This window comes from Gigantopelta aegis, chromosome 12 (assembly GCF_016097555.1).
Source record: "Gigantopelta aegis isolate Gae_Host chromosome 12, Gae_host_genome, whole genome shotgun sequence".
Classification (NCBI taxonomy): Eukaryota; Metazoa; Mollusca; class Gastropoda; order Neomphalida; family Peltospiridae; genus Gigantopelta; species Gigantopelta aegis.
Genome location: NC_054710.1, coordinates 22,537,936 through 22,550,326, shown reverse-complemented (window position 1 = coordinate 22,550,326; position 12,391 = coordinate 22,537,936). Strand labels below are relative to the sequence as shown.

At 37.2% G+C, this 12,391-nt stretch overlaps 1 protein-coding gene across 1 annotated transcript in view; it reads left to right on the top strand.

Moving 5' to 3' along the window:
• Positions 1 to 2,978: 2,978 nt before the first annotated feature.
• The window catches only part of LOC121385749, a 37,373-nt gene continuing 27,960 nt past the window's right edge, over positions 2,979 to 12,391 (top strand). The window contains exon 1 of the mRNA XM_041516517.1: positions 2,979 to 3,029. The gene's annotated coding sequence lies outside the window, so the exon portion shown is untranslated. The remainder of the gene's footprint in view (positions 3,030 to 12,391) is intronic.

The following is a 12,391-nucleotide window of genomic DNA, read 5'->3' as shown; positions in this document are numbered from 1 at the left end:
TTATTCTAAAAAAGAGAAACAATTTTAAACAATCCAGTACTATGGGATGAAGTGTATGAGGTGATAAAACCGCTTCCCAACAATAAATCTCCAGGTCCAGACAGTGTTTCAAATGATCATCTAAAATATGCAGGATATAAGTTTATGCACCACATCACAAATCTGTTCAATCTGATTATTAAATATGAATATATGCCGATATCCTTTAGAACAGGATGCACGATTCCACTTTACAAACAAAATGGTAAAGAGAAAACAGATCCTAAAAACTACAGAGGTATAACCTTGATATCCTCATTGGGAAAACTACTGGAACAAATTATATTAAATTGAATACAAAATTGGATTGAAACTTCTGGATTAAACTTTCCTGATCCACTACAGTTTGGGTTTCGTGAAAATAATGGAGCTCAATTAGCTGCATGAACTCTTCAAGAGTGTATAAACCATTTCTGTGAATGCCAGTCGGTTCTTTACGCCACTTTTCTTGATAATGAAAAGGCTTTTGATTGTGTGTGGCAAGACGGTTTGCTATACAAAGTACATGAGCTGGGTGTAAGATCAAAATGCTGGCGTCTCATAAAACACTCTTACACCACGGCTTACGCTTACGTTACTTTTCAAGGATGTGTTTCGGATACGTATAAAATTACACGCGGCGTTGGTCAGGGTAGAGTGATGTCTGCCTGGTTGTTCCTCGTGTTTATTAATGATTTAATTAACGATCTTAGAATGACTGGATACGGTATTAAAATTGCACAAATAAACATACCCGGGTTGTTACTTGCTGATGATACTACTATTTTGAGTACTACGACCAAGGGTATGCAAGCAATGATCAACACTATTTACATGTATGCTAACAAGTGGCGCTTAAAATACAATCCTAGTAAAAGTTGTACAATCGCATTTACAAATAAGAGAAAACGAAACCAGTGTGAAAAACTCTTCTATCTTGGTGAATCTCTAATACCTCAAGTGGAAAAAAAACAATATATGCCGGCATTCTATTTACAAGTCACAACTCCTGTCAAAATAGAGTTAATAGATCATGTGAAAAAAGCCACTAAGATAGTAAATTCACTGTACACAATAGGACTCCATGTAAACGGCATGAATCCAATCACAAGTGCAAATATATGGAAAAGGGTTATACTTCCATCAGCATTTTACGGGTGTGAACTACTTTACGATCTATCTCCAAACAATATTACTAAGATAGAAAGGTCTCAAAGACAGTTTGCCAGAAGAACGCAAGGCTTTGACCAACGTTCTCCTACCGCGACAATAACAGCAACACTTGGTATCTGGTCCCTGGAATCCTATATTAATAAATGTAAATTGTTATTTCTTGGACGTTTATGTCGACAAGACACAACGTGCGTTTCTAAACAAATATTTCTTTGGAAATTAGGACAGTATCTAGTAGGTGTAAGAAATGGAACAAAAAACTTTATATGAGACATCTTTAATGTAGCATACAAATACAATATTACTGATGTTATATATTGCTATATCCAAAATGGTACGATGGAGCGATGGAGAGCCAGGGTATACATAACCCTTCTTGAATGGGGAAATGAAAGCCACCGGTCTTACCTGAGGGATACAAATGAACTTCTTCGATTTTACAACATACACCCTGACATAAAGATTCACACTCTTTGGAAAATAGCTTACGTGCATCCAAAGTTCACACTTCCAATATCTTTCCGTAATTAAAATAGGCAGCATGAAATTATTTGATAGAAAATGCATTCTCTGTGAAAACGAAACCGTTGACATTGGCGTACCTAGGGGGGGGGGGGGGGGGGGGGGGGGGGGGGGGGGTTGTTGACTATACAAAACATAGTCTACTAAACTGTGAACAATTATTACAAATCAGAAATAAGACTTTCGATAAAATAGCAAATATTTTGTCTGTACACAAATATGTTATCGTCTGTGATCAAAATGACGACAAACGTTTAAACTGTATTCTTGGTGGAGAAAATAATGACATCAGTGATATTGTTTTTCATGTGTGGGTCCAGTTTATATTGCAATTTTCAAAATGTGTACATGTGTGTCACCAGTATATAATCAAGTTTTAAGTGAAAGCTCAGTGTAGGGCAATATTACAGTTGTATATAATCCCGTGAAATTAATTAATTAATTTATTTATTTATTGATTTATTTATTTATGTTCCTATTTTTGTTTGTGTGTGTATACAAATCTTCATTATATGGAGGAAATAAAGAGTATCTATCTTCCATATATTGCTCTTATTTTTTTATTTTTTTATTTTTTTACCCCCGTCCGCTGAAGTTAAAATGCTGTTTTAAAGTTCAATATATTACGCTATACAGGTATCCAGGGAAATTATATTGGCTTATATCAGTTGAAATTATTCGTTATGCTTTTGTATTCACGTGTTTTATTATTTACGTTTTTAGTGATTAACACACTTCCACCAACTTTGACATGAATCTACAATCTTTAAATGAGATTGAATTATGCGACATATTGGTTTTGCTTTCAGAAAATGTACTAAAAAAGTAATAAATAATGAAAATGCAACCAGATGCAATGCCTCCACATGTTATTATTGAGCAAGTTTCACTCGCTTAATGGCGGACCGATCACGTGATTCAAAACATGGCCGCGCACAGTGCTTTGACGTTACTGGCCAATAAACCCGTCTTATGGGATCAAAGAAGGAACAGCTTCTATTTCGACCGCTTGTTGCCAAAATAACGCGTTTACAGAAGGCAAACACATTGCATTTCATCTTTCCATGCCATGAGCTTTCTAAAATAAGTTGGTCACAAATCCCCCGGAGGGGAGGGAGAATTACACTCTCCCTGCTGACGGTCTATATAGGTTACTCAAGTGATACACACTTTGTGATGTGCCCGATCATGGAGCCGCGTACTGTAGTGTGTAAATTGACTAATCAACGTCATTGTTGTTACATGAGCTAATGACGTCATATCTTTCCTACATTTTGAAGATAAGTGTTAAACGTGAAGCGTCTTATTATTGTAGGGTAAGTTTAATTAATCACTGAAATAGTAAAACGACTAAGGCAGTAGCGGAGCCAGAAAATCCATTTAGGAGTAGGAAGGCAATGACATGAGGCGGTATGCCAAGGAAACTTTAGGGAGGTTTAGAGGGGGGTGAAAATTAATATATTAAAGTCCGAACCAAATTTTTAACAACTACAATAAATTACTCTCCTACCTTTAATTACCGTTACATTTCTTCCAAAAAAATTCCAGACACAAGTTGTGAAAAAAAGAAAGAAGCAAAAGCATTACAGTGACACAGATTCCACATATGAAACTAACAATGTCGTCAGTATCGACTTCGCTGAGATAGCATAGGGCAAAATGCATGCATATTTCTGCCGTCTGCCATTTGTTTTTTTAAATTATGGAATACTCTTCAAGAGGGGTGAAAGCCTCCAAAGTATGTAACATAATTAATATAAAATCAATCATCTCTAGTGGTATCATTAAACAAAAATAATAATAATAAAATTAATATGACGTCATCACGTTTGCTTTTATATCATAATATGTTATGGCAATATTAGATTAAGTTATATCCTTTCACCCCTCTTGGAGAATATTCCATAAAAAGTCAAAATGGCAGCCGGCACAAAATTGCATGCTTTTTGCCCTATGCGATCTCAGCGAAGTCGATATAGGTGACATGGTTATCATCTAGTATGTGGAACCTGTGTGATTGTATTGTTGTTTTTTTCAAGATTTCTGTCTGGACAAAATATGGGTAAAATTTAACGAAAAAATAGCGTAAAGGTAGGAGAGCAATTTTTTATAGTCGTTAACATTTTGGTTCGGACGTTAGGCAGCAATGTTGTTTACAATATAGAATTTCATTCTACGAGTTCACGTTGTGGTGAAAATCCGTAGCCTATTGGACGAGACACCCCCCCCCCCCCCACCCCACCCTCCTAGTTCCGCCTCTGTGAGATCAACAACATTCACTTTGAACAACAATTATATCTTACAGTATTTTCACTTCAGTTTCCAATAGCCATCTGTTCAAATTCACATACTAGATTCTTTCGAAAATAACCATCCCGGATCCACCCCACCCATCACCCCACCCCTATTTTTGGTCAAACAATATATATTACGGACCATCTGTCAAGGATCTTTGACTTCTATTTTCAAAAACAACGCCCCCCCCCCTCATTAAACAAATTATGGATCTGCACCTTCTAGTCTGTTTTTTGTTTTGTTTTATACTACAGTCCGAAACAAATTTTTAACATCAACAATAAATTACTCTCCTACCTTTAATTACCGTTACATTTCCCAAAATTCAGGCTGTCCAGCACAACGTTATGAAAAGGTAGGACAAAAGTTGGAATTAAAATAAAAGTAGGAAGATGGAAGGAAAAATTAGGACACAAGTAGGACTGAAACAGTACGTAGCGATATTATTCATGCTCATATTGGATAAACGAATATGTTAAATTCAAAAAGTGGTATTATTGAGAATAGACTTAAATATTCTTTATGTGGTGCTCAGTTTGTAGCTATATGCTTTGTTATGAATCTTATGTAACGGTCACGTTATACTATAAGTTGTAGAAGCATCACGAGGGGTATATGGCTTTTTATGTACCCTCTGTGTGTTCTTTTACCCCGAGCCGAAGGCGAGGGGGTAAAAGAGCACACAGAGGGTACATAAAAAGCCATATACCCCGAGAGATGCTTCTACAACGAATTTATCTTGCCGACATGTTAAACCATATAGCCAAATAATCAAATTAACGCCAGACAATAATTGTTAACAATTTATTAACGGAGCCGTACCACGCGGACGTGAACGAAATCACTTGCCAGTGACGAAAAATAGTTTCCATCGATAAACGAGTTTTTTAACTTCAAATGTTTGTAATATGAAATTTGTCTGAAACAGATATTAATAATTTAAAAAAAAAAAAAAAAACTTTTTTTTATCAGAAATGTATGTAGTAAAAAAAATTAAAATATTAAAAATAAAAAAAAAACTGTTGCTAATCGCGCATTAATACAATAACACCACGACCGTAATTAGGTGGCCGAGTTCAACATTGCAGCTTTTAAAAGTATTGAAATAGTGTATTTTATAGTAAAAATTAAATTAATGATGTATACTTGATTGATTATCAATGTTATTTATAATCTAATTATTGCTTTAGCATTAACTGGGGCGGCTGGAAACTGTTGGGAAATTACAGACGGGGTATAAGAGAATTTGGCTCCGCCCACAGGGGGATAAGGGATTTGTCCAACGGCAAACAACCAATGAGATTAAAGAATTTTACATGAAGGCGAGATAAAGTGATTTGTATTAAATTGTTGTACACTATATTAAGAAATATACCTATTTATAAGTACAGTGATGTTGATGCACCTAGCTTGCAGTACACTAAATCAGATTAACATGATTACTTAAAATTGTCCATAACGCATTATTAAAGTGATTTGTACACGTTGTACATTCCAATATTAGTCATTGGAAAAAGTGTTAGCTACTGAATATTTGAAGCAATATCATAAACAGCTAACAGAAAAATGTACAATTATACTGAATTTAAAAACTGTTGCTAGAACAATTTACAATTATACTGAATTTAAAAACTGTTACCAGCCCTTATTTTTCAGACACAAGATATTACAGTTACACAAACTTAAAGGGACATTCCTGAGTTCGCTGCATTTTTTAAGATGTTATCGACTAACAGAGACTTTTTGACGGCTGTAATTACATATCAAATATATTGTTCTGCATAAAATATTAGTGGCTGTATATTAAACGTGTTTCTGATTGTTCTAATATTTGTACTAAGTTAAATTTCATTTTAGTTCCTAAAAAAGATGTTTTCTTACGTACGAAATTATTTGAAGACAAACTCCAGGTTGGGCTTCTTACAAATATAAAGACAACTAGAAACACATTGAATATGCAGACACTGATAATCTAAACAAGAAAATATATTTAATACGTAAGTTTAATCGTAGAAATATTTTATTAGTCGGAAACATCTTACAATGCAGCAAACTTGGGAATGTCCCTTTAATGGCATGTTCCAAAACAAAAATCATAGGTCACCGGACAAATATCTTACAATAGGCCTACAACTCGGGAATGTCCCTTTAATATAAAAATATCATATGAACATTAACATAAAACTAAACATGTTAGAATGGCTTTTAAAAGTACTGCGGCTAACACAGAAAGTATATTAAGGCAAAATGCATAAAATAATGGAAATAGCTGCTGCAAGAAGTGCTATCTTTGTTTGGCATGGCTTAAAATAACATTTTACAGGACCACATTTCGACTGGGTCTTTTAATGTATACAACCGAGGTGGAAAAGTATAAATAGTGTGAACGTTCACGGCAACTGGATATAAGGAGTAGATATTTTGAGGCTGAAATTCTAAAACACCACAGAAAATTACTAAATTTGAACAGTGATGGGAGTTACAATTTATTTGTTTTGTTTAACGACACCACTGGAAAACATTGATTAATTTATCATCGGCTGTTGGATGTCAAACATTTGGTAATTCTGACACGTAGTCATCACAGGAAATAGGCCATATTTGTTTTTCCTACTGCAGGAATGGATCTTTTATATGCACTTTCCCACAGACAAAAAATCACATACCACGGCCTGTGTCCAGGTGTGGTGCACTGGTTGGAATGAGTAGAGAAAAACCAAACACACCCAGTGATGTGAGAGGCATCTGAGATAAAATACAGTAACATAAAACCTGTCTACAGGCTCTGAGTATAGACGGAGCACACTACTTAGACATTGGCAAACATAACATTTGAGTGCCAGAAATTAAATTCTACCTGACATATTGACTTTTAGGGTGTGAATTTAATATGTTGAGATACTATTGCACCTCAAATTGGGAGACACATTAGCTTATCACAAGTGTGGAATTCCCCCAACAAGAGATCACGTGAGATTTCGCAATTTTTGAACAAATTTAACTGTCTTGATTGAGGGGTTGTCTCATATATCCAAATAATATACTCTTCAAAAAAAGAAACGCAAAAGGGTACAAATGGGTTATAACTCCGATTTTATGTTTCCTACCAGTTCATGCTTTGTGAATATAAGGTCATTGCATGTCCCAAACACATTCCCACGGTTACATTCGATAAAACGCAGCTACTGTACAATAAAGTTCCAAAATGTGAATATTCGCAAAAACGCAGCCACGTGCAAACCATGTCACCACTGCACGTGCGTTGTCTGCACGTGCAACATGAACACCGACAGTATAAAAGTGCAGGGTGTTCGCTTGCCTGGCCTCTGTATCTGGCCGACAGTTAACAATCCATGACATGCCACGTCTCAGTGAACCGCAGAGAAACAATGCCATCGGCCGACTAGACGCAGGCGAATCCAGAACGGCCGTTGCCAGGGCATTCCATGTGTCCCCAGGCACCATCTCCAGACTGTGGGACCGTTACCAGCAACATGGATCAACACGTGACCTCCCTAGATCCGGTCGACCCACGGGTCACTACCCCCGGGCAGGACCGCTACATCCGGGTACGCCACCTTCGGGAACGATTGACTACTGCCACCTCCACAGCCGCAGCAATACCAGGTTTTGCGCAGGATATCCGACCAGACCGTACGGAACCGCCTACGTGAGTAGGAATTCGTGCCAGACGTCCAGTTCGAGGTGTCATCTAAACACCACAACACCGTCGACTCCGACTGCAGTGGTGCCAGATTCATCGACAATGGCCTCAACTGCGATGGAGACAGGTGTGGTTCAGTGACGAGTCCCGATTTCTGCTCCGACGTCATGATGGAAGATGTCGCGTGTATAGGCGTCGTGGTGAACGTTATGCGGCAAACTTCGTGCAGGAAGTGGACAGATTCGGCGGGGGTAGTGTCATGGTGTGGGCAGCCATCTCACACACTGGCAGAACTGACCTGGTCCACGTGCAGGGCAACCTGAATGCACAGGGCTACATTGACCAGATCCTCCGGCCACACATCGTTCCAGTTATGGCCAACGCCAACGCAGTGTTCCAACATGACAACGCCAGGCCTCACACAGCACGTCTCACAACGGCTTTCCTACAGAACAACAACATTAATGTCCTTCCTTTGGCCATCGATATCACCGGATTTGAACCCAATTGAGCATCTATGGGACGAGTTGGACCGACGCCTCCGACAGCGACAACCACAGCCCCAGACCCTGCCCGAGCTGGCAGCAGCCTTGCAGGCCGAGTGGGCCACCATCCCCCGGGACGTCATTCGTACTCTGGTTGCTTCAATGGGCAGGCGGTGCCAGGCAGTTGTCAACACACGCGGAGGCCACACCCGGTATTGACTCCAGATGACCTTGACCTTGGTGGTGTGTCCTATCACTTACTCACAATGGACTAGAGTGAATTGTGAACAATCCTGCAACATTTGGTAATTATCGGACTCACCATTCAATAATTAAATCAATTCTCCAAATGTTACGACAATGTGGTTTTGCGTTTCTTCTTTTGAAGAGTATATTTATATCCATAGAGGTATGGTACAAAACCTTTCCAGGAGTTGGTAAGTGAGGGATTTGCCTTGAAATGTTTACAGTGGCTAGCCGTTGGCATACGCGTTACACGTAAGGGGGTGTTACTAATTACGTAACGCTCTAGGGGTAAAGGAAGAGGGTACTGTGTTCGATTTACGTAACATTTTTCAAGACTATATGCTATTTTTATTCATTACTGAGACCTAAACAGGTGGTTTTTGAAAATGTGCGGCCAGTCTTGGATCGATCCCCATCGGCGGGTATATAAAAGACCAAGGTATGTGATATCCTGTCTGTGGGATGGTACATATAAACGATCCCTTGCTAAAAAAAAAATGTAGCGGGTTTCCAAGGCGCGTGTGCAGGGATTTCAGCGGGATTTGGGTTATGGTCCGTGTTGAGCGAAGTTTATATGGGGTCATACTCCCCCAGAAAATACATTTCAATTTTTTTTTTAACTTCGGCAAGTAAGGGTTTCGACCTCTAATACCCTCCCCCTGCACATGCACCCGATTCCTTTCTAAGATTATATGTCAAAATTACCAAATGTTAGACAGCAGATGGAAGGAAGGATAGGATATGTTTTCTTTAACGACGCACTCAACACAGTTTATTTACGGTTGTATGGCGTCGGATGAGTATTAAATCAATATGTTCTAACTTTGATGTCGTTAAACACCACCACCACCCTAACTTTACCCTTTCCAAATGAAATAATATTTATTTGAATTTGTCGATTTTAACACGTAACACTAAGAAGTGAAAACGTTCATTGTCTACTTTCGTCTATTTCATTATAAAAATATATATACATGATTAATGTATTACTAGTATACAAACTAAACTTTGAAAGTTCTACTAACACTTTATAAAATATTAATTCTGAAATAGGAAGGTACGATTGTCAATAATACGTTGTCAACATCAAACCAGTTTTAACGAAAGACTAGTACCGTATCCTCAACCGAACGTTCTTCGTACAGCGCATTTTTTTCAGACGAACCCTACAATTTGAAATCGGCAAACGCACGTGTTAACTGAAACTGACAACAGGCTGTCGTTTGTGCTTTGCCGAGCTATGGCGGCACAGGCGACGAATCAAGCGTATACTTTTGACGATATCCGTTCATAGCGAACACACACGAGTTTTTAAAAAGTGCATTTGAGCTTGTATTCCATATTTGTACATAATTGTATAATATGGTAACCAGAGAATGTAACTTTAAAGGGAAATGATACTATCACACGCAGCACCACTATATTTGGCATTGGTAGACTCGTTAATTTGCAGAACAACAGTGACCATGGGCGTCGATCGGTGGGGGACAGAGACGCTTCCCCCTCACTTTTCAATCTATATAAGTGCCCCCCCCCCCACCCACCACGTTTTCGTTTAGCAAAAGCAAGAACAACAACACCACCAACAAAAACAACAACAGCAATCACAAAAAAACAAACACAAATTAAGTTTAAGCACTAATGTGTAGCTTTATGAATTTCATTGACATTCTTTTATCGAACACACACCACACACACACACACACACACACACACACACATACACACTTTTAAAGCCGGATTGACGCCCATGGCAGTAGCTAGATAGGTTTAGCGCTGAAACATACACTGACGTAATAAAATACCGTCCGTCTTTATAGACTATAGCCATAGTCTACTTTTAGTTTCCAACGCATGCTTCTTTTTTTTTGCTTCTTTTTTTTCATATATACTTTTTGTAGGCAAAAAAGAAAACATTTTTGGCAAAAACAGATGATGTTCTGTGAACTTCAATAACATTCTACGATTCTGTGATTTAAGGATACTGTGGTGTACTTCCATGTTAGTCCTAAAATGGGCGCCAATCACAGGATTCATTTCTACTTCATATTCAATAAAATATCACATATCTTAGTGTAACTAGTTCGTCAGGTTTGACAGGCAGGTAATTTTATGACATCGGTTTCAGTAGATACAAATATATGGGAATAATACCCCGCCACCCACCTCCATTCTCTACCCCGACCCGTCCCACCCAAACCACAACGACATTTTTTTTTTAATTGACTGTGAAAAAGTTTCATCGGTGACAATACATTTTTATTAACTTATATTTATTTACTATATGTGCAACAATTAAAAAGGTATAATGACTTTTAGATCATGTATACACTTGTAAAGTAAATAGTCGTTAAACATTTTAAAACGTCACATTTTCCCCTTTAATTTCCATGTATTTAAAAAAACTCCGTTTTGGTAGTGAAGATATGTACTTGTGTGTCTGCTGGATTTCATGTTAAGCAACACAACGAATGTTCTCTTTGTTGCATTACAGAATAGTATACACTAAAATATGCTTAATGAATATAAAACATGATTAATTCAACTACACACAGCAACACAGAAACGTCATAGTGATTCATACACCTATTCACTTTATGGCCCGTGGATCAAAATTTTGTCCAGTGACCTATGATTTGTGTTGGACATTCCAGTAATAATAATAATAATAATAAAATTTAAAACAAATCAATAACGAACATATAATTACAGAAATAAATATCAACAATGAAAATAAAATGAATATTTGTATTACAACATCTCAGCACATTATAAATTTGAGGTTAAATATCAGTGCTTCAGTAAAAAACAACCTTCATAATTTTGGCTCATGCTCATTTTCATACTTAGCATAGATACTGACTCACTGAGAAGGTAAACCCATGGCCACCACACAGGCTACTCCTACCCATTACTTTATTTTCAAATGTTCACTTCCATTGGAGTTATTTGTTTACACCACCATCACAGCATCCTTTGGTAGTGTTTTTATCAGTAATTTCAGATATGCTTAGTATAACAAGAAAAGGAATCCTACATATTGCATCTTACAAAACAAATATCCAACTAGTAGGCCCCCTATAGACAGATTAACAAAAGGAATAATCAAATTAGGCCAGTCTAAAATAAATAAATTAAAACTTCATTTGTACTCTTTTTAACCTAATGTATATATATATATATATATATATATATATATATATATATATATATATATATATATATGTGTGTGTGTGTGTGTGTGTGTGTGTGTGTGTGTGTGTAAGCCCCTCCCCCCCCCCCCTTATATATATATATATATATATATATTATATATATATATGAATGTGTGTGTGTGTGTGTATATGTGTGTGTGTGGGGGTGTGTGTGTGTGTGTGTGTGTGTGTCTGTGTGAGCATGCCTCCGAACCCTCACTAACAGGTTCGGACCCTCGAATACATGTATTCTTTCTCTCTCTCTCACACACGCACAACACAACCTTTGAACGGACAACACACTACTAGTACACCCATCTCCACCCCCTCTTTCAAATACACTCCGCTGGCCCTGTACATATATTTTTTTAAAGTGTGTTGTTTCTAAAACACTGTTTCTTTTAGTTTTGTGAACAATTTGATTAAAAAAAAGCAGTGAACAAAACACACAAATAAAGAAATTTCGACATAGCATACACAAAAGGAAGAAATTATAATAGTTCAACTAGATTTTATTCAAATAGAGATCTAATATATAAATAATCAAATGTGTAAAAATCCACACATCGAGAATGGATAGGATTTTGGCAATGACATAGAAACGCCTCGTTTTCCAGAGAATCACTGTTTGTTTTTGTTTTTGTTTTATTGTGTCACATAATAGATCCGTTATGCAGTCTTTTGCCATTCTTTGTGCAATGCTTCATCGTGTGAAAAAATAAGACCACTTTTTTTGGTCGTATAGTGGTGAACAAAATACTTTTATGCGACCAGTTGCTTCAAATCACACTACC